We start from the raw sequence: 22793 nt of genomic DNA, 5'->3' as shown, positions 1-22793 counted from the left end.
AGTTCTAAGTCTAGGGGGCTGATGACCACAGATGTTATTTCCCATAGTGCCTAGAGCCATTTGATCCATTTGAAGTGAGTGGCGAGGAGCAGTCCGCTATGTAGCGATGATAAACACTGTTGACCTAAGCACGATCGTGTGCGGTTAACCAGCGGAGGCACTGCCCATGTTAATAACTAACATGCTATCCTAGACTGTTTTTATTTAAAAATTTTAATTTTGATTGCTGTTCTCCAGAAACAGAAGTATGATCACATGGAGTATCAAGAGAAATCTGTGACTGGATTGAGGACTTTTGGTAGAGGACACGGCATGTTGTCTTGGATGGAGAATCATCGTGAGGTGTAGAAGTACCTTCGGGTGTGCCCCAGGGAAATGTGTTGGGACCCTTGCTGTTCACTTTGTATATTAATGACCTTGCAGGCAATATTAATTGTAAAATCAGGTTTTTTGCAGATGATCCATTTATCTATAATGAAGTACTTGCTCTAAATGTTCAGAAATGTAAATTATGCAATTCACAAAACTAAAAAAATGTAGTATCCTATGGCTATAATATCAATGAGTCACTGTTGGAATCGGCCAACACTTACAAATAGCTGAGTGTAACACTTTGTAGGATGATCAAGTAGGTTCAATCGTGGGTAACGCAAGAGGTAAATTTCGGGTTGCCGGTTTTTGTAGCCGAGCGGTTCTAGGCGCTTCAGTCCGGAAACGCGCTGCTGCTGCGGTCGCAGGTTCGAATCCTGCCTCGGGCATGGATGTGTGTGTTAGGCTGGTTAGGTTTAAGTAGTTCTAAGTCTAGTGGACTGATGACTTCAGATGTTAAGTCCTACAGTGCTTAGAGCCATTTGAACGATTGAAGATTTCGGTTTATTGGTAGAATAGGGGGGAAGTGCAATCAGTCAGGAAGGGGATTGCTTACAAATCACTCGTGCGACCAGTTCTAAAATGTTGCTCAAGTGTATGGGACCCACATCAAATAGGACTAACGGACGATATTGAACATATGCAGAGAAGGACAGCAAGATTGGTCACAGGTTTGTTTAAGCCGTGGGAGAGTGTCACAGGGATGTTGAAGGAACTGAACTGGCACACTCTTGAAGACAGATGTAAACTATCCCGAGAAAGTATATTAACGAAATTTTAAGAACCTGCTTCAAATCTTTCCTCTAGGTATGTACTACAACCCCCTACATATCGCTCACGTTGGGACCGTAAGATTAGAATAATTACTGCACGCAGAGAGGCATTCAAACAATAATCCTTCGCGCGCTCCATATGTGAATGGAACAGGAAGAATCCCTAAAAACTGGTACAATGGGATGTACCCTTTGCCATGCACCTCACCGTGGTTTTGCAGAGTATAGATGTAGATGAGCCGGTGGGTTTCCGGCGCCAGGCGATATCGATTCTTACTTCCATCTTTGATCGTTGTCCCTGTGCCTTGTTCTCTTTGCGTCTTTGAGAGAGGGTATTTATGGTGGCGCGCGTGCGCAAGTCGAGGAGGGTGGGTCCGCGCATGAGCCGAGTCAGTCTTTGACGTGACGTGCTTTCGATGTTGGCGTTGTAGGGAGTTGGCGACACCATGTCAGGTGGCACGACCGTATGCCGTAAGGACCAGTTGAGTTGGAACAACGAAGAAGCGTAGGCTGCTGCCGGAAAGTATTAAAGTTGTATTGACACGGCTGGCCAGTGGCGAGCAGGATTTGCTAATACCTCGAGAGCTAGGTGGATGGATGGCGTGTGAATTTCACATGAAGAAGAAAAAATTAATCACCAAGCTTTCGTGTGGGTTCCTCCTTCTATATATAGTGAATATTATTGTGTACTTTAGGACTGTTGACTGTTGCAGTTGCTCGTGCTTTTGGCCAACAAACATTCACTGCAGTGGTGGCGAGGCGATTTGTGTTCTGGAACGGCCATGAAATTATGTTACTAAAGTGGCTGGAAATAGCGCCTCGCATTTGTAAGTTTGGATTTGGTGCTTAGTGGCACGCTGAAGGTAGCTGGTTCACTTGAACGTCATTTCTTAATTTACTATAGATTTAGAATTTTCTGGTTTTACGAATTAGTGGTAGTTGTTGTTTCTTAATATAATCTTGTGTGTATGGAAGGCAAGTGGCTATGATAAATATAAGTCACATTGTGTTTTATGGTCGCATAGAGGCCGTGTGTATTTTGGTCTGTGGCCATAGGAGCCGTGCTTATTGCATTACCGACCTACTGAAGTGACATAAGTTTTCTATTGCAATTTCAAATACCTATCTGAAGGTTGATTGTCACGTTAGGGCCGGCCGATGTGGCCAAGCGGTTCTAGGGGCTTCAGTCTGGAACCGCGCGACCACTACGGTCGCAGGTTCGAATCCTGCCACGGGCAAGGATGTGTGTGATGTCCTTAGGTTACTTAGGGTTAAGTAGTTCTAAGTTCTAGGGGACTGATGACCTCAGATGTTAAGTTCCATAGGGCTCAGAGCCATTTGAACCATTTGTCACGTTAGGTACTGCACGTTTGATTTATGTGGTGTCAGCCATTCAGCAAAAACAGATTATCTTGTAAGGTGGACCTTAAGTCATGGGGTGTGGACTGACACATACTTTTTTTTATCAAAGGAAACTTAAGCTCTTTAATTCTGTTCATTGGTTATCTTGTAATATGTTTATATTAAGGTATTGCTGTTCTGTATATATTTGTGTAACTTGTATATACTACAGTGTGTCTGCCGCTCATGTTTTCCTGTTTTCAGAAACGTGTATAGTGGTCGACGCGAGCAAACCTCGCCCCGCGAGCTTGCAGTGTGACGGAAATCTCAGGATTTGAACTCAGGGCCGTCCAGACCCCGTTAACGTGGGATTTCTCTATTCCATTCAACGAGAGGCTTGTTTTAGGCAGAAGATTTCCTACTCCCCAAAGCTGAGTACAAGTTCACCTTTTGGATCGTGTGTTTGTAAAATCGTAATAGATTAACGTTTGCTCGCTTCCATCACATGTTCATCAAATTGAAGTTTGGCCTTAAGCTTGCGTGAAGTCTACAATCTTCCGGACGTTGAGTGTAGTAGAATGCTAAGTGTAAACAGAACAATTAATAGTACCCTTCAGGTCAGATAGCATCAAATTAATTTAACCGTTTCAGTGTAAAACTGAGTGAAAAAGGCGATAGCCGACATTGTAAACATTTGGTTATATATTTCATCTATTATTTTGGTTGTTGTTACCAGCACGTAAAGGGGCCGTTGTCACAAGTGTGACGGTTAATATTGTAAATACTAATTGTGGATAGGGCGTTGATATGCAAATGTTGTTAATTGATTATTACTGCTGATGAATTGATGTGTATGTGTACTCAATAAAGAAAAGTTGCAACTACAAACTGATTGTGTTACTGGTATACATGGTTAGAGTGTGCAATCGCCACATCAGTAGATGTAGAACAGTGTTCCAGTATGACCACAATATATACTGAGTGTAAATGATAGTGTGGCCGTGCGGTTCTAGGCGCTTCAGTCTCGAACCGCGTGACCGCTACTGTGGCAGTTTCGAATCCTGCCTCGGGTATGGATGTGTGTGATGTCCTTAGGTTGGTTAGGTTTAAGTAGTCCTAAGTTCTAGGGGACTGATGACCACAGATGTTAAGTCCCATAGTGCTCAGAGCCATTTTTTTGTAAATGATAACTGTTTACAACGCACCACAGACGAGTTGGCGAAGTCGAGGCGAACAAGGCCGGAACACGCTCTCAAATTGTCCCACAAAAGGCATCTAAACTACAACGCATACGAGCAGCGTGACTTTTCGCTTAAATCGTTAGTGAAATATAAAACCTCCTTTTAGAGCATGTAAAAAGGGCTAGCTGTTCGGGTTTATTTGGTTCCGGTCATTTGAATACTATTGTAGAGAGACCAGTACAGGATTACAACAAATAAGGGAGAGAGCATGGAACCAGTCAGTGTGTGGTTGCTAAGGAGAAGGTCTAAGGTTAGAGGCCAGGCACACCCAGTTATTTGTGGCGCCACCTTCAGAGGCGCGTGCCGCCATAGTGTGCAGAATTTTCCTTGCCGCGCCGCGCCACTAATGAACCGGGCACTGGCGCGCCGCTAAACATGCTCGTTACGCGTCCATATTCATACGGCGCCGCTGGCGCCAGCGCCTCCTAATGGCCTGTTTGCCGACTGACGCGTCATTAAACAGCGCGGAGGCACGCCCACCAGCGTCCCGCCACGGCCCTTAATCAATCCACGGTTTGCTACAGCAGTAAACACACCACCCTGTGTATCGCCGCCGTATACGCTATGCAGCCTTGCTTCTGTCCCGAGATATCTCTCAGCGTCACCACGGCTTCCCAAACTGCGTCGCCTGTAATATTTAACACGGGGCAGTCCTGAAGCCGCCATAGTCGACTGGTAAAAGTTGTCTTTGGCATCAGGGGTTTGAAATATTGTTGCCGTATGGTGCTGGTGCTTGTGTATTCCGTAACCCGTGAAATCCATCAGATCGAGGTCTCCTATGGACGACACTTGCACAACTCACTTCAATCTATATTATGTTGAAAAAGAAGGTTTTGTAGCCAAAAGAGTTGGGAATAATATGGTGTATTGGAATCCTGAATAAAACCAACATGCTTTCAGAAAAAAATCTGGTGTATTACTTATGAACGCCACTCCCGGTGAAACTCCAAGGTCGCCACCGGGTTCCCAGCCCGGAATAAACAAAGCTGAGTCAGTTATTACAGTAGTCACATCTCAACAACAGAGCATTATTGATTTCCCTTTAGCAAGCATTAGCTAAATCTTCCACATATTATTCACTCTAATACCGCTAGACGATGAAGATATCTTGTGTGTCCACCGCTCACGCGGCCTTATTATCTCCAGAATAGCTCACACAGCCAGTGATTGTGCCAACCATCAGTGACCGGTAGCCCCATCACGCTACTACAGATGTTGTTGTTGTTGTGGTCTTCAGTCCTGTGACTGGTTTGATGCAACTCTCCACGCTACTCTATTCAGCGCAAACATCTTCATCTCCCAGTGCCTTCTGCAGCCTACATCTTTCTGAATCTGCTTAGTGTATTCATCTCTTGGTCTCCCTCTGTGATTTTTACCCTCCACCCTGCCCTCCAGTACTAAATTGGTGATCCCTTGATGCCTCAGAACATGTCCTACCAGCCGATTCCTTCTTCTAGTCAAATTGTGCTACAAACTCCTCTTCTCCCCAATTCTGTTCAATACCTCCTCATTAGTTATGTGATCTACCCATCTAATCTTCAGCATTCTTCTGTAGCACTACATTTCGAAAGCTTCTATTCTCTTTTTCTCTAAACTATTTATCGTCCAAATTTCACTTCCATACATGGCTACACTCCATAAAAATACTTTCAGAAACGACTTCCTGACACTTAAATCATTACTCGATGTTAACAAATTTCTCTTGTTCAGAAACGCTTTCCTTGCCATTGCCAGTCTACATTTTATATCCTCTCTACTTCGATCATCATCAGTTATTTTGCTCCCCAAATAACAAAACTCTTTTACTACTTTAAGTGTCTCATTTCCTAATCTAATTCCCTTAGCATCACCCGATTTAATTGGACTATATTCCATTATCCTCGTTTTGCTTTAGTTGATGTTCATCTTATACCCTCCTTTCAAGACACTGTCCATTCCGTTCAACTGCTCTTCCACGTCCTTTGCTGTCTCTGACAGAATTACAATGACATCGGCAAACCTCAAAGTTTTTATTTCTTCTCCATGGATTTTAATACCTACTCCGAACTTTTCTTTTGTTTCCGTTACTGCTTGCTCAATATACAGATTGAATAGCATCGGGGAGAGGCTACAACCCTGTCTCACTCCCTTCCCAACCACTGCTTCCCTTTCATGTCCCTCGACTCTTATAACTGCCATCTGCTTTCTGTACAAATTGTAAATAGCCTTTCGCTCCCTGTATTTTACACCGGTCACCTTCAGAATTTGAAAGAGAGTATTCCAGTCAACATTGTCAAAAGCTTTCTCTAACTCTACAAATGCTAGAAACGTAGGTTTGCCTTTCCTTAATCTTTCTTCTAAGATAAGTCGTAGGGTCAGTATTGCCTCAAGTGTTCCAACGTTTCTACGGAATCCGAACTGATCATCCCCGAGGTCAGCTTCTACCAGTTTTTCCATTCGTCTGTAAAGAATTCGCGTTAGTATTTTGCAGCTGTGACTTATTAAACTGATAGTTCGGTAATTTTCACATCTGTCAACACCTGCTTTCTTTGGGGTTGGAATTATTATATTCTTCTTGAAGTCTGAGGGAATTTCGCCTGTCTCATACATCTTGCTCACCAGATGGTAGAGTTTTGTTAGGCCTGGCTCTCCCAAGGCTGTCAGTAGTTCTAATGGAATGTTGTCTACTCCCGGGACCATGTTTCGACTTAGGTCTTTCAGTGCTCTGTCAAACTCTTCACGCAGTATCATATCTCCCATTTCATCTTCATCTACCTGCTCTTCCATTTCCATAATATTGTCCTCAAGAACATCGCCCCTGTATAGACCCTCTATATACTCCTTCCACCTTTCTGCTTTCCCTTCTTTGCTTAGAACTGGGTTTCCATCTGAGCTTGATATTCATGCAAGTGGTTCTCTTTTCTCCAAAGGTCTCTTTAATTTTCCTGTAGGCAGTATCTATCTTACCCCTTGTGAGATAAACCTCTACATCCTTACATTTGTCCTCTAGCCATCTCTGTATAGCCATTTTGCACTTCCTGTCGATCCCAGTTTTTAGACGTTTGTATTCCTTTTTGCCTGCTTCACTTACTGCATTTTTGTATTTTCTCCTTTCATCAATTAAATTCAGTGTCTCTTCTGTTACTCAAGGATTTCTACTAGCCCTCTTCTTTTTATCGATCCTCTGCTGCCTTCACTATTTCATTCCTCAAAGTTACCCATTCTTCTTCTACTGTATTTCTTTCCCCCATTCCTGTCAATTGTTCCCTAATGCTCTCCCTGAAACTCTCTACCACCTCTGGTTTAGTCAGTTTATCCAGGTCCCATCTCCTTAAATTCCCACCTTTTTGCAGTTTCTTCAGTTTTAATCTACATTTCATAACCAATGGATTGTGGTAGGAGTCCACATCTGCCCCTGGAAATGTCTTACAATTTAAAATCTGGTTCCTAAATCTCTGTCTTACCATTACTACAGATATTAATGTCATTTTATAATAACTAAGGCTTTGAAACAACGATCAATCTTCCCAAGTGGCTTGGTGGGAGGCACTCTCTTTTCTTACGTATGTTGAATATACGATTGCTTTTTGTAGGAAACAAGACGTACACATTTAAATACACCTCTCTGATTCGTCGGCTCTGGGGGCTTCGGTTAGTTTTTAGATGTGCGTGGCTGAATTGACCATTGACGAAAGCCCCCCCGGCAGGGAATTGTCGTAGCCTGGCGCCAGAACGCCGGCGGAATTCGCGGCCTTGTATTCCCCCAACCATTTAGAAAGGAGTGCTGTGTCTCTCCATTCCCTCACCAAGCCTGGCTGGCAGCTTACCACGTCAGCATCTGCCCACAGGCCAGTTTTCATCCCACCCACACTACCTGATACTAAACTGGCTGTCTTCTTATACATTTGCTTCCTTTCATTACTGTTATTGACTCTATACAGTTGTTGGGATGCCATCTTTACTCTGCACTACAACACTTCTTTTAACGTTTTTCGTAACATCATCTCTCTTCTGGCTTATTTGACACTCACTAATGTAATGGCAATATTTTCATTGTTTCCATCTGTAAACATCCAAATCCAAGCCGTAATTTAACGTTGTTGCCGAAGTTCTCGAAAATTTCTTAACCAATTTATTTCAAATTTTAACACGATACTCTAATAAACGTACAAACATATGCTACTATCTCATATATGTAAATATAAGGGTAGCATATGTCCGTCTGTATATTGTCAGCAGATTTCTTCAAAAGGCGAGCGAGGTGGCGCAGTGGTTAGACACTGGACTCACATTCGGGAGGACGACGGTTCAATCCCGCGTCCGGCCATCCTGATTTAGGTTTTCCGTGATTTCCCTAAATCGCTCCAGGCAAATGCCGGGATGGTTCCTTTCAAAGGGCACGGCCGACTTACTTCCCCGTCCTTCCCTAATCCGATGAGACCGATGACCTCGCTGTCTGGTCTCCTTCCCCAAAACAACCAACCAACCAATCTTCAAAAGGTCTTTACCGCTTTACTTCAAATACTTACATGGTGCTCTACTAAGTATTGGGGCGGACATAGCTACATGTTCTTAAATATATATGTTATATGAATGTATAACTAATACATGAAGGGGGAATGTTGTTAGCAAAAATCAACAAATTAGCTACCTGTTCTTAGAGATATATATAGTACATAAATGTATAACTAATACAGGTGGGGGGCCGTTGTTAGCAAAAATTAAAAAGTTTCTGATCGTTTTATCTTAAAATGGTTCTTAACTGCTTTCTCAATATTCAAAGGAATATACGCTACATATTTTACTAAACAAAAATGTACAGATTTTCTGATAAAACCAACTGCGAGAAAGAAAATGCTGTGATGAGAAAATATGTGCTTTCATTTTCTTTCTCAAATTCCGTTTTAACTTGGATATTAGGGCACTTTATATATTCTTCATTGCTGTCAATTTTAAGATGAAAGAGGAATGAGTATTTATGGCTCATCGACTTGTGATTAGAATACTATTGTACAATGGAATCTGAATCATCCCGAAATTTTTCAGTACTACCCGTTCAGAGATTAAAGCTACGCGAAATAGTGACTGAAGCTGCTATCCACACAAATCCTGCAGCTAGAGTGTTATCTCTTGTACCCGTTGTGTTACTGATCCCAGTCTATTTACCCATTAACTTTAAATGACTACATTTTCCAATCATGATATCGTTCTCAATAACAATTAACAAGGCTCAAAGTCAGAGAGAGAGGGGAAGGCATATTTAGCAATTGCAAAGCATTCCCCGGTTCGCTAGTATCTAATATACCCACAGTAATATTGCAAAAAGTTGCATATAGTTAGGATTCGGACTCTTATTCAGAAGAAGCAAGTTTCGATCCTCGTCCGGGCTTCTTCATTTAAGTTTTCCGAGGTTTCCGTAAATGCTGCGATGATTCTTTTGAAAAGGGAACGGTCAATTTCCTTTTCCTTCTTTCCCAATCTGAGCTCATGCTTCGTCGCTAATTACTTCATGACATCGATGTCAATGACATGTGAAACTGTAATTTATTGGATGATTAAAACTATGTCCCGAACCAGGCTTCGAACCCAGAATCTTGCCTGTCTCTGGTCATATTTTAAGTTTGATTTAGACCGGAGCGAACACAGACGAACCAGCATCAGAGAAGGAGAGAAACGATAGATGAGAGCGAGCGAACTGTATTTGGTGGTGTTCGGTTCGCGATCGCTAGTCTTCTGCCAGCTGTACCATCGAAGTAAGCTCACGCGCTCTACACTTCGGTGCTAGTAGCACAGAAAGCTTTTATTTGCAACGTTGTATACTTTTGTTGTTAACATGCTTTGCATGGGCGATGTAGTCGTCAGAGGAGAAAGTAGTGTTGATGCTAGAAGAATATAGCACAAAAGGCTATAGAGATAGAAATTTCTGGAAGCACTCAAAGGTCCAACTGGGAACGTGAGAATGACGATAGATTCATTAGATACTTGCATCAGTCGGAAACTGAGTGAATCAGCTCAAATTTTTACTTCATTTTATTAAAATGCAAAAGAAAAATAAATTTCCTTGAAAGTAAACAAGTGCGATTGTGTATTCTTTACGCTGATTAACATTACCAATGTTCGAAAGACTTGATCATTTCGTTTGCTTTGATTCGTGGTAACTGTAATACAAGGCTTATGTTTCATTGTTACTTTAGAGATTATTGATTACCCAGTATCACGCTGTCTGCTTTCTACCGAACTCTATAGCACATTTTATTAAGCAGCCTATGTGACAGGGCGGAGGTATATTTCACATTTAATTCGTCATATTTTGTTGCCTACAAACATCAGGAATTATCTGAGATATTGCAGCTACTCAGATACGAAATAGTCACTACCATAACTGTTTCCAGTTGCTAGTAGCCAGAGTGTATTATTTTGGTCGTAGGTAATTAGTGTTTTGCCTTTCATTGTAATGAGGAGCCTGCGAAAAGCGCCAACCAACATAAGTGCAGCGTTTGGACTAATGTCAAAGAAAGCAGGCACTGCAATTCATTGTTGGTCCGCTATCGACGTGCATTTCACGTTTCATGTGAATTCACAAAACCTAGAGCCTTTTCCTACACCATCTTGCTTTTATTGTCAAAACCAATGCGCCTCCCATGGAAACTAATTCTCTCTGAATGTCAAACTTTTTCATCGTGGCTCTAACTCAGCAAGGGGTTAGGAGTAAAATGCAGATACTGCAATTATTGGTACCTTAATGTATGCCCACTTCAGTGTGTTAGCTGCTTTTTTTCTGAGTCTAACAGTCTTTCCGCAAACTAGTCACGTACGTCGGATATTCAGAAAGTAAGGTCCGCTCAGGCGCGGAAAGGAAACCACAGTGAAAATCTGACGAAGGTTTCCAGAGATGTGTAAGGCACTGTCTCTAGTATACAAATAAAACTTTTATATTTGAATATGTAAAACTTTAATTATGTTGGTTCCATTAGTTTCGGACTAGCAAAAAAAATTGTTCAAATGGCTCTGAGCACTGTGGGACTTAACATCTGAGGTCATCAGTCCCCTAGAACTTAGAACTACTTAAACCTAACTAACCTGAGGACATCACACACATCCATGCCCGAGGCAGGATTCGAACCTGCGACCGTAGCAGTCGCGCGGTTCCGGACTGCGCGCCTAGAACCGCGAGACCACCGCGGCCGGCGACTAGCAAAATAGCCAAAACTAAAATTTAACGGGTTACTTTGTTGAAAAAATACTTTTCCTCCTAAAGTAGGTGTCGGAAAATGATACAATTTTGTGGGTACCTTCAGTTGAATATGTGTCGCTAATAGAGTTAGTACTAAATGCATGAAATTTTACTGCATGGACAGCGAAAATGTTGTATGCACATTTCTTTTTTCCTTTAATTATTATATGGCGAGAATCATTGAGAAAATTTATGTACAAGCTTGAAGTTATGTGTATAGTATGTTGGAAGCGGCTAAGTGTTGTCATTCTCGAGTAATGGATGAACATACCGCTACGGTCGCAGGTTCGAATCCTGCCTAGGGCATGGATGTGTGTGATGTCCTTAGGTTAGTTAGGTTTAAGTAGTTCTAAGTTCTAGGGGACTGATGAACTCCGAAGTTAAGTCCCATAGTGCTCAGAGCCATTTGAACCTTTTTTTTAATGAATGAATATAACATAGTCCGGATATTTGAACGCTGTGATGTTACACTGCCTCGAAAAGTATACTGCCTCAAAAAGTATACAGTTTCCAATTATAATACTTGCCTTATTTTGTTAAACCATTATTGTAAGATGATAGCCCTTAATGAGTAGATTATGACATCATTTTAAATTTTTAAAGCACGTCGATAATTATATGAAATGCTAAAAATCAAAATTTTTTTACCCCTGGTAGACTTTAGATAGGTAATCTACACTGGTGTTGGTTGATTGATTTAGTCGTTTAATAATAAAGGTTGCGAAAATTATGTTTCTGCTTGATTTACCAAGAGAAACGTAGCTGCGCGAGTCGTTGAGTGCGAGGCGACCTAGTTGTCAATGCAGCGGCAGATGGTTGTCAAGAACCCAACGGTTTGCGGGCAGTCTATCCGGAGGGGGTGGTGTTTACGAAGCGTGCTCTCCTGCTCTTCCAGAAGATGTGCTAACAGACGTAGTGTGTAGCGGCAAACAAAGCGGAGCTAGTACAGCTCGGGACTGCCTTACTGACACAATAGCTGCAGCCGGGATCCGAGGAAACGTCGCAGACCTGGTGTGGATCCCATATTATAAACTGGTCCACACCTATGCTTGTCCTGAGCGTCAGGGAAGCTCGATGCCAACCATTCTTCACACTGAAACGTCTTATTTTGGTATGCTACGCTACCAACCTGTTGCTTCTTCTACGAAATGCGGCGGCCTTGCTAGGATAGTTAGCGCCCAGGGAACCTTAGAATTTTTGGTCTACTCTCCCTGCTGACAACTTCCCATTTCTTGTTTAATACAAGCCGCTGCTTGGCCTGTTTATTCATATATAGAGATCAGAACTTTAGAGTAGCGTAAAAGGTACATATTTCAATGATTCCTTTTCCTATGACACAGTAAAGCTACATGAGAAACAGATCTGTTGTCTATAGGAACGAAAAGTCATCCTGGAAACATTTTCCGTCAAAATGCCACATTCCTGGGCTCACGGTTACCGTGCTTGTATGTCAATATCTCGCTGGTTCTGTCCTGCAAATATCACTTCTATGCCCACTATCTCCAACTTTACCTCAGTGTTAAACCTGAAGGCATCAACAGTGTGATCACCCACATGAGTGATGATCTGTATTGAAAAATGAAAAGACATAGTCCAATGTCGCAATTCTTGCAACAACAAACAGATTCTGTTTTCGTTCATAAATATATGAACTTAACCTTATATATAGCACTCAATGATCTAGGATGTCAGCCAGCAGGTGTAGCATTATGATGATGACGGCACATTACACCATCCACCATCGAAAATTCTTTGTACATCAAGCAATCAGTGTGGCTGCATGCCCGAATGCCCGAGAGACTTTCAAGAAGCGCATTCACTGGGAAAACCTACAAACAGAATTTACTTTTCTAGATGGAAGGTGGCAGAATAATTGAAAGTCAATTTCGCACCTTGCATAAGAATTTTATACATCGCAATGGGAAGGCGAATATGACACCTAACTTAGTTCAGTGGTAATGAGCAGACTTGCCTACAAGTATGTAATGCAAAAGGGACGACACTCAATCGACGGCATTAACACACCACTCCTATATAATGCATGTCAAAGAGCAGAAGGTGAAACAAGCAACGAAAGGTTTTGAGTGGAAGCCGGCATGGACAGATGCAGAGGCCATACCCCGGGAGGCACTACGGAAAGTTCTTGAGGGGGGTGTCCCACGGTGGGAGTCAGCAACCGAACAGGGGACGCATTCTGCAGAGCGAGTAATGGGCCACCAGAAGTAGGATAGAAAGAAGCTTTAGAAAACTGCGTTTCGGAATTCCAAATGAATACAAACAAAACCAGTGACGCAGTTGATCATGTGAACGGCGAATGGTATACATGTGAGCGGGCACGAAATTTCCGATTGGCGGAAACGAACTAGGGAAGAGTAAATTGCAGAGATTTCGACGCAGGTCAGTGGAAGGCCCCTTGCGATTGGTAGAGAGTGTTGCTGCAAAATAAGAGGAACGCTCCTATTGGTCGAAAAAAGCAGTTGGTTGTAAGTAGGCTGTTTATATTTTCTTATTGGCAACGTTAACGTAGCGCTCTGTATGAAAATCACTGGCTGTGCTGTGTGCAGTCTGTGGCTGGTTTGCATTGTTGTCAGCCATTGTAGTGTTGGGCAGCTGGATGTGAACAGCGCATAGCGTTGCGCAGTTGGAGGTGAGCCGCCAGCAGTGGTGGATGTGGGAAATGAGATGGCGGATTTTTGAGTACAGAATGGATGTCATGAACTGATATATATATATATATATATATATATATATATATATATATATATATATATATTATGATTATTAAGGTAAATAAATTGTTTGTTCTCTACTAAAATCTTTCATTTGCTAACTATGCCTATCAGTAGTTAGTGCCTTCAGTAGTTTGAATGTTTTATTTAGCTGGCAGTAGTGGCGCTCGCTGTATTGCAGTAGTTCGAGTAACGAAGATTTTTGTGAGGTAAGTGATTTGTGAAAGGTACAGGTTAATGTTAGTCAGGGCCATTCCTTTGTAGGGATTTCTGAAAGTCAGATTGCGTTGCGCTAAAAATATTGAGTGTCAGTTTAAACATAGTCATGTATAAATTTTCAAAGGGGACGTTTCAACGTGGAGAACGAAACAGCCCAGGTGGGGAGAGAGCTCGGCTACGAGAAAGACGAGAGCGTAATTTTTGCTGACTCTTCTCTGAAATGGCGTCAAGTGCAGAATGGAGCGCATAACGCTTTGTACGATGAAGAGGAGAAATTTGAGTCAACACTGCGTTCACTGCAACTGACATTCAGTTAGATATTAGCTATAGCATCGTTGAGCTCCCACTATGGAGAAACGAACCAGCCAGTTAGTTAATTGTCCTTGCGAGGACTGAGGGCATTTTAATATGCACGCTGTTCCAGCCACGAGCGTGCATATCGCCATATTCCAAGACTAGGGACGAATGCATGTTTTATCGCCTTATGAGAAACATCGGAAGAATTTCTGCTGAAAAAAATCAGCAAAGGCTTAATTAGATTTTATAGGAATTTCGGTGGGGCAGAGCAGCCATGCAGATGACAACTCATCGCAGCTAAGGTAAATACGGCACACAGAGGTGTAAACTTGTTGGTTCACCAGCTTGCGTCCACTGTAAACTCGAGCGACCTTCGGTAATCTTTTGCTCAACATGTCACAAAACTAACCATCCTCCGTAGAAGTGATTGTCATCCTAAAGAGTGCCAAACTTTAAACTGGAATTGTATGATTCATCGTAGTATTGGCCAACATCATGACATATTCGTAAGAATAATGTTAGAAAGGAACTTCTAGTTAAAATTTACCATTGTTGTGTTTAGGATTATTTCTATTTCTGATGACGAGATGCATTCATTTGACAACTGTTGTAACATTGTCACATTGTAAACTGTGTAAATGCGTGTATTTCTGTGATAAGTTTGCAAAATTAAACCAAAGTTATTTGTTGTTATTTGCTATTGAGTAGTTATTTGCTATTTAGTAGTTCAAATGGTTCAAATGGCTCTGGCCACTATGGGAATTAACATCTGAGGTCATCAGTCCCCTAGAACTTAGTACTACTTAAACCTAACTAACCTAAGGACATCACACATATCCATTCCCGAGGCAGGATTCGAACCTGCGACCGTAGCGGACGCGCGGTTCCAGACTGAAGCGCTTAGAACCGCTTGGCCACACCGATCGGCTATTTAGTAGTTGTTGATCAGACACGAACCTTACAAAGTTGCTGAATTCTTTCCCTAGTTTAGTCTGGAATACTTTGCTGTCTTAAATAAAATTGCTCGATCAGGTTTCCAAAACCCTCCCAACCCCCCTTCACCGCTGAGGTGAAGTAGATTTTTCAGCTTTATATCTAACGTTTTCTCAGATTTGTGTCTAATTTCACTCCTCTTATCCTTAATGTGAGATAAGAGAATATACGCTTGCCCCTTTCGTGTCACAGCTGCTCTAAGTGCCGCCTCAGGTAGCTAGATAGCAACGGTGCGGATTTAGTTGCGGATGGGCGGCCGTTTCGGTTGGAAGGCGCACGAAGCGCTATTCACCCGCTCAGAAGTAAAGAAGGCAGCATCTGAGCAGGCGGACTGGCAACTCAATTAGGCGGGTAGGAGCGAGAAAATAGGCGCTTCGTTATCCGCGATTCATAATCAATCAAAGGCAGGCGGTACGGCACCTGGGGCCGGATGCTGGACGCTCCAGGCTCCAGGCTCCAGGCTGGAGGGTGAGGGTTGGAATGCCGATGCCTGCTTAGCAGAGCTCGTCTGCTAATTAAGACGGCGGTCCTGGCAATTAGTGGCGCTGCAGTCGTGGTGCTGGGTGGAGGGGTTGGAGGGGGCGGACCCTGTGCAAGAAGCCAGCCGTCTACAGGAGACCGCTCCGTCTTCCTCGCCCGCGGGGAGGGAAAACTGCGGGTTGAGGCGAAATGTGCCTACAGGACTTTGACTGCCGCACCCGTGACTCCGTGAGTGTACTAATATCGATGGTACCACTCTGTGGTCGAATGAAAACTTTGCTCATATTTCATGACAGAGATAATTCTCTTCTTTATTACTCATTTATTGGCCTGCGACGAGAACGATTTAGCCAGAGAAGCGAATGACAACAGATTTGGTATATAGAATATCGAATATACACTACTGGCTATTAAAATTGCTACAGCACGAAGATGACGTCCTACAGACGCGAAATTTAACCGACAGGAAGAAGATGCTGTGATACGCAAACGATTAGCTTTTCAGATCATTCATACAAGGTTGACGCCGGTGGCGACAGCTACAACGTGCTGACATGAGGAAAGTTTCAAACTGATTTCTCATACACAGACAGCAGTTGACCGGCGTTGGCTGGTGAAACGTTGTTGTGAAGCCTCGTGTAAGGAAGAGAAATGCGTACCATCACGTATCCGACTTTGATAAAGGTCGCATTGTAGCCTATCGCGATTGCGGTTTATCGTATCGCGACATTGCTGCTCGCGTTGGTCGAGAGCCAATGACTGTTAGCAGAATATGGAATCGGTGGGTTCAAGAGGGTAATACGGAACGCCGTGATGGATCCCAACGGCCTCGAATCACTAACAATCGAGATGACAGGCATCTTATTCGCATGGCTGTAACGGATCGTGCTGCCACGTCTCGATCACTGAGCCAACAGATGGGGATGTTTGAAACCACCATCTGCACGAACAGTTAGACGACGTTTGCAGCAGCATGGACTATCAGCTCAGAGGCAGTGGCTGCGGTTACCCTTGACGGTACATTACAGAGAGGAGTGCCTGCGATGGTGTACTCAACGACGAACCTGGGTGCACGAATGGCAAAACGTAATTTTTTCCAATCAGTCCAGGTTCTGTTTACAGCATCATGATGGTCGCATCCGTGTTTGGCGTCATCGCGGTGAACGCACATTGGAAGCGTGTATTCGTCATCGCCATACTGGCGTATCACCTGGCTTGATGGTAAGGGGTGCCATTGGTTACACGTCTCGGTCACTTCTTGTTCGCATTGACGGCACTTTGAACAGTGGACGTTACATTTCAGATGTGTTACGACCCGTGGCTCTACCCTTCATTCGATCCCTGCGAAACCCTACATTTCAGCACGATAATGCACGACCACATGTTGCAGGTCCTGTACGGGCCTTTCTGGATACACAAAACTTTCGACTGCTGCCCTGGCCAGCACATTCTCCAGATCTCTCACTAATTGAAAACGTCTGGTCAATGGTGGGCGAGCAACTGGCTCGTCATAATAGCTCAGTCACTTCTCTTGATGAACTGTGGTATCGTGTTGAAGCTGCATGGGCAGCTGTACCTGTACACGCCTCCAAGCTCTGTTTGACTCAATGCCCGGGCGTATCAAGGCCGTTATTACGGCCAGAGGTGGTTGATCTGGGTACTGATTTCTCAGGATCTATGCACCCAAATTGCGTGAAAATGTAGTCACATGTTAGTTCTACTATCATATATTTGTCCAATGAATACCCGTTTATCATCTGCATTTCTTCTTGGTGTAGCAATTTTAATGGCCAGTAGTGTAGAACAGGCATACTGCGTTACACTAACACCAATTAAAATTTATGGTACACATTTTACGAGGGCCGATCAATTAGTAATGCAACACGATTTTTCCTGTGACAGTTTCTATTGGAAAAATGCGGACTTCGTTGTGGGACATCGCGTAACATTCCCTCTTCAGCTCTTATAATTTCACGAGTTACCGACAGACGGTGGCACTATACGTAGCCTACAAAATGAGGTCTGTAACGAAGCTCCGTTTCTATCAGAGAGCTGTCATTGGATTTCTTTTATCGGAAAATCAGAACATTGCAGATATCCATAGGCCCTTTCAGAGTTTCTACGGAGACCTGCCAGTGAATAAGGACACACTGTTGGGCGAGGCGCGTGTAATCATTGCAACAAGGACGCGCAAACATGTCCGATCTTCCGCGTGCTGGCCGGCCGCACACGGCAGTGACTCCTGAAATGTTCGAACGTGCGGAAACTCTCTCGAGGTGATCAATGGATCCAATCAAACACTTCGCTGATCAAGTGTGCGTCTCTGACATACTCGTTCACTAGGTGTGCGCCCGCGAGGTTCCTCGTCTCCTAATAGACGGAGGTGAGGGTATCATCTGGAGTGCCCCAGGGAAGTGTGGTAGGTCCGCTGTTGTTTTCTATCTACATAAATGATCTTTTGGATACGGTGGATAGCAATGTGCGGCTGTTTGTTGATGATGCTGTGGTGTACGGGAAGTGTCGTCGTTGAGTGACTGTAGGAGGATACAAGATGACTTGGTCAGGATTTGTGATTGGTGTAAGGAATGGCAGCTAACTCTAAATATAGATAAATGTAAATTAAAGCAGATGAATAGGAAAAAGAATCCTGTAATGTTTGAATACTCCATTAGTAGTGTAGCGCTTGACACAGTCACGTCGATTAAATATTTGGGCGTAACACTGCAGAGCGATATGAAGTGGGACAAGCATGTAATGGCAGTTGTGGGGAAGGCGGATAGTCGTCTTCGATTCATTGGTAGAATTTTGGGAAGATGTGGTTCAGCTGTAAAGGAGACCCCTTATAAAACACTAATACTACCTATTCTTGAGTACTGCTCGAGCGTTTGGGATCCCTATCAGGTCGGATTGTGGGAGGACAAGAAGCAATTCAGAGGCGGGCTGCTAGATTTGTTACTGGTAGGTTTGATCATCACGCGAGTGTTACGGAAATGCTTCAGGAACTCGGGTGGGAGTCTCCGGAGGAAAGGAGGCGTTCTTTTCGTGAATCGCTACTGAGGAAATTTAGAGAACCAGAATTTGACGCTGACTGCAGTACAATTTTACTGCCGCCAACCGTATGGTGGATTGCGGAGTATGTATGCAGATGTAGATGTAGATGTAGATGTAGATGACCATAAAGAGCAACGAAGACCATCAGTGCGGGGCTGCTTGCGCGTTAGGGGGCTGCTCGTGACAATTTTTGTCGAACGTCGTCACAAGCGATTAAACATGACTTACATCACCTCGAACCGGATATAAAACGGTAATACCTCCGGCAAGAAACCGTTCAAAACTGCACCGTCAGCCGATAAAGTTTTGGTGATGGTCTTCTGGAACTATGAAGGGGTTGTTATTCTATTTGATGTCTTCCATCATGGTGAAACGATCAACTCTGAAGTGTACTGCGCTACCCTCAGGAAACCGAAGAAACGACTCCAGCGTGTTCGGCGCCACAAAAAAAGCAAACGAACTTTTGCTTCTCCATGACACCGCAAGTCTGCACACAAGTAGAGGAACTCACAAAACTTCACTTGAATGTTCTTTCTCTCCACCCTACAGAGCGGATTTTTCACGTTCCTTATGAAGGACGTACTGCGCGAAAAGAAGTACGTGGATGATGGGGATGTTATTGATGCAGCAAGACATTGTCTTCGACGTCTACCGGAATAATGGTATCTTCCAAGTTGAGGTGGCGTAAGACCGTCGCATTGCACGGAGATTACGATGGTTGAAAAAAAAAATCGCCCTAAGCACTATGGGACTTTATATCTGAAGTCATCAGTCCCCTAGAACTTAGAACTACTTAAACCTAACTAACCTAAGGACATCACACACATCCATGCCCGAGGCAGGATTCGAACCTGCGACCGTAGCGGTCACGCTGTTCCAGACTGAAGTGGCTAGAACCGCTCGGCCACCGCGGCCGGCGATTACGTTGGACAATAGGGTTTTGTAGCCAAAAGAGTGGGGAATAATATGGTGTATCTGAATCCTGAATAAAAGCAACCTGCATACAGAAAAAAATGTGTTGCATTACTTATTGATCTCCCCTCGCACATGCAACACAGTCCATGTACGATATCTTCTCGTGTTGGTTCATTTGTTCCAATTTATAATTATATATATCAGCATCTTACAGCTACAAGGCAACACTTAGCTGTGGCTAGCAGCTGACACAGGAACGTCACAATGTAGGTTAGGCAATGCCCGCTCTGACTGAGGCCCTTAGAAACTTGCACCTTTGTCTGATGTAATGTAAACACCCAAGTTTCACCTGGTTGATGTCTGCGGTCTCTGCTACGTGTACTTTGCAGTACGGAGATGACTGAGCTTCTCTCCTATAAAGACATGGACGATAACACCCATGACCTACCCAGATGGATGTTATCGTAGTAGTTGGATGTCTAGATAGGGTTTATTCGTGGTAAACGAGATTTTCGCAGACTACTCGGCTGTTTTGCAGTGTAATGTCTCCTTTTGGACTGTTGCGGGAGCTACCACATTTGGGACAATTCTTCAAATTAGAAGGAAGGTCAGCGTTGGCTGTAATACTGATGGTTTATTGATAGCAAAATCAATTTTCAATCACATAATGATCATCTTCAGTGTTGTGGTGTGCAAATTAAACTCATAGGCACCGGTATGAAGTTATTATCAGTAACCAAAGCTGATTGTGATCGTTTTCTCAGTTTTGGTTACTGATAACTTGATACAAGTCCCTATGAGTTTAATTTGTACACCACAGCACTGAAGATGATCACTATGTGATTGAAAATTGATTTTGCTATCAATAAACCATCAATATTACGACCAACGCTGACCTTCCTTCTAATTTCACGTATGTGGTCGTTGTGTACACAGCACTCCATGGAGTCGCCAATCAATTCTTCAAATACTTGTAATTCCTGCACTCTTCCGAAAATTTACAGTTCTGTCATTAAATGAAATGGATGTACGAGTTTAGGTTGTGACATATATTTGACGACACATGGAATTTGGGTCTGGCCGTGAGCAGTGCTCTGATAGCCAAAAGGTATTGTTGATGATGATGGGTTTGTGGGGCGCTCAACTGCGCGGTTGTCAGAGCCCGTGAGACCACGAGCTGCAGAGCCAAAAGGTATTTAGGACACGGTAGCTCACCGTGTTCGGTCAGTTGGTTACCTACTACCTGTTTTTTTAATTTTTATTTAAAAAAAAACAGAGTGAACGGACGAACGAAGAACCTGAACCGGTGTGATGTGTCGTCCGCCCCGAACAAATACAACAAACAATATAGAACAAAATGAGATTAAATAAAAAAAGGGCGAGGCGTCCTCGCGCGATACTCCCGGTTCGACAAAAATTTTCACTGCCGTCATTCCATTACACAGCTGATGGTCGTACATATTGTCGACTGCGGCTACATTTAATGTAATTCAAACGGTTGTAGTCGCCGCATTGCCTGTTCCTTCGGATGTGTATGCATTCCGAAGGAACTTTGGATCGTAACTCAGAGTAACACAGGCACTGCAATATCGTATGTACACTCCTGGAAATGGAAAAAAGAACACATTGACACCGGTGTGTCAGACCCACCATACTTGCTCCGGACACTGCGAGAGGGCTGTACAAGCAATGATCACACGCACGGCACAGCGGACACACCAGGAACCGCGGTGTTGGCCGTCGAATGGCGCTAGCTGCGCAGCATTTGTGCACCGCCACCGTCAGTGTCAGCCAGTTTGCCGTGGCATACGGAGCTCCATCGCAGTCTTTAACACTGGTAGCATGCCGCGACAGCGTGGACGTGAACCGTATGTGCAGTTGACGGATTTTGAGCGAGGGCGTATAGTGGGCATGCGGGAGGCCGGGTGGACGTACCGCCGAATTGCTCAACACGTGGGGCGTGAGGTCTCCACAGTACATTGATGTTGTGGCCAGTGGTCGGCGGAAGGTGCACGTGCCCGTCGACCTGGGACCGGACCGCAGCGACGCACGGATGCACGCCAAGACCGTAGGATCCGACGCAGTGCCGTAGGGGACCGCACCGCCACTTCCCAGCAAATTAGGGACACTGTTGCTCCTGGGGTATCGGCGAGGACCATTCGCAACCGTCTCCATGAAGCTGGGCTACGGTCCCGCACACCGTTAGGCCGTCTTCCGCTCACGCCCCAACATCGTGCAGCCCGCCTCCAGTGGTGTCGCGACAGGCGTGAATGGAGGGACGAATGGAGACGTGTCGTCTTCAGCGATGAGAGTCGCTTCTGCCTTGGTGCCAATGATGGTCGTATGCGTGTTTGGCGCCGTGCAGGTGAGCTCCACAATCAGGACTGCATACGACCGAGGCACACAGGGCCAACACCCGGCATCATGGTGTGGGGAGCGATCTCCTACACTGGCCGTACACCACTGGTGATCGTCGAGGGGACACTGAATAGTGCACGGTACATCCAAACCGTCATCGAACCCATCGTTCTACCATTCCTAGACCGGCAAGGGAACTTGCTGTTCCAACAGGACAATGCACGTCCGCATGTATCCCGTGCCACCCAACGTGCTCTAGAAGGTGTAAGTCAACTACCCTGGCCAGCAAGATCTCCGGATCTGTCCCCCATTGAGCATGTTTGGGACTGGATGAAGCGTCGTCTCATGCGGTCTGCACGTCCAGCACGAACGCTGGTCCAACTGAGACGCCAGGTGGAAATGGCATGGCAAGCCGTTCCACAGGACTACATCCAGCATCTCTACGATCGTCTCCATGGGAGAATAGCAGCCTGCATTGCTGCGAAAGGTGGATATACACTGTACTAGTGCCGTCATTGTGCATGCTCTGTTGCCTGTGTCTATGTGCCTGTGGTTCTGTCAGTGTGACCATGTGATGTATCTGACCCCAGGAATGTGTCAATAAAGTTTCCCCTTCCTGGGACAATGAATTCACGGTGTTCTTATTTCAATTTCCAGGAGTGTATCAGTATATTGAACACGAGCGTTTTTCATATATCGTATCAGGCATGGTAATGTGTTGTGTTTTCTATGTTTATATATTTTATCCAATGTATGTAGGTGACGAGTTCCGGGTGGTTTACTATGGAATAAAAGGTCAAATGAAACAATTATT

Source organism: Schistocerca cancellata, chromosome 1 (genome assembly GCF_023864275.1).
Source record: "Schistocerca cancellata isolate TAMUIC-IGC-003103 chromosome 1, iqSchCanc2.1, whole genome shotgun sequence".
Classification (NCBI taxonomy): Eukaryota; Metazoa; Arthropoda; class Insecta; order Orthoptera; family Acrididae; genus Schistocerca; species Schistocerca cancellata.
This window is presented reverse-complemented; position numbering follows the sequence as displayed.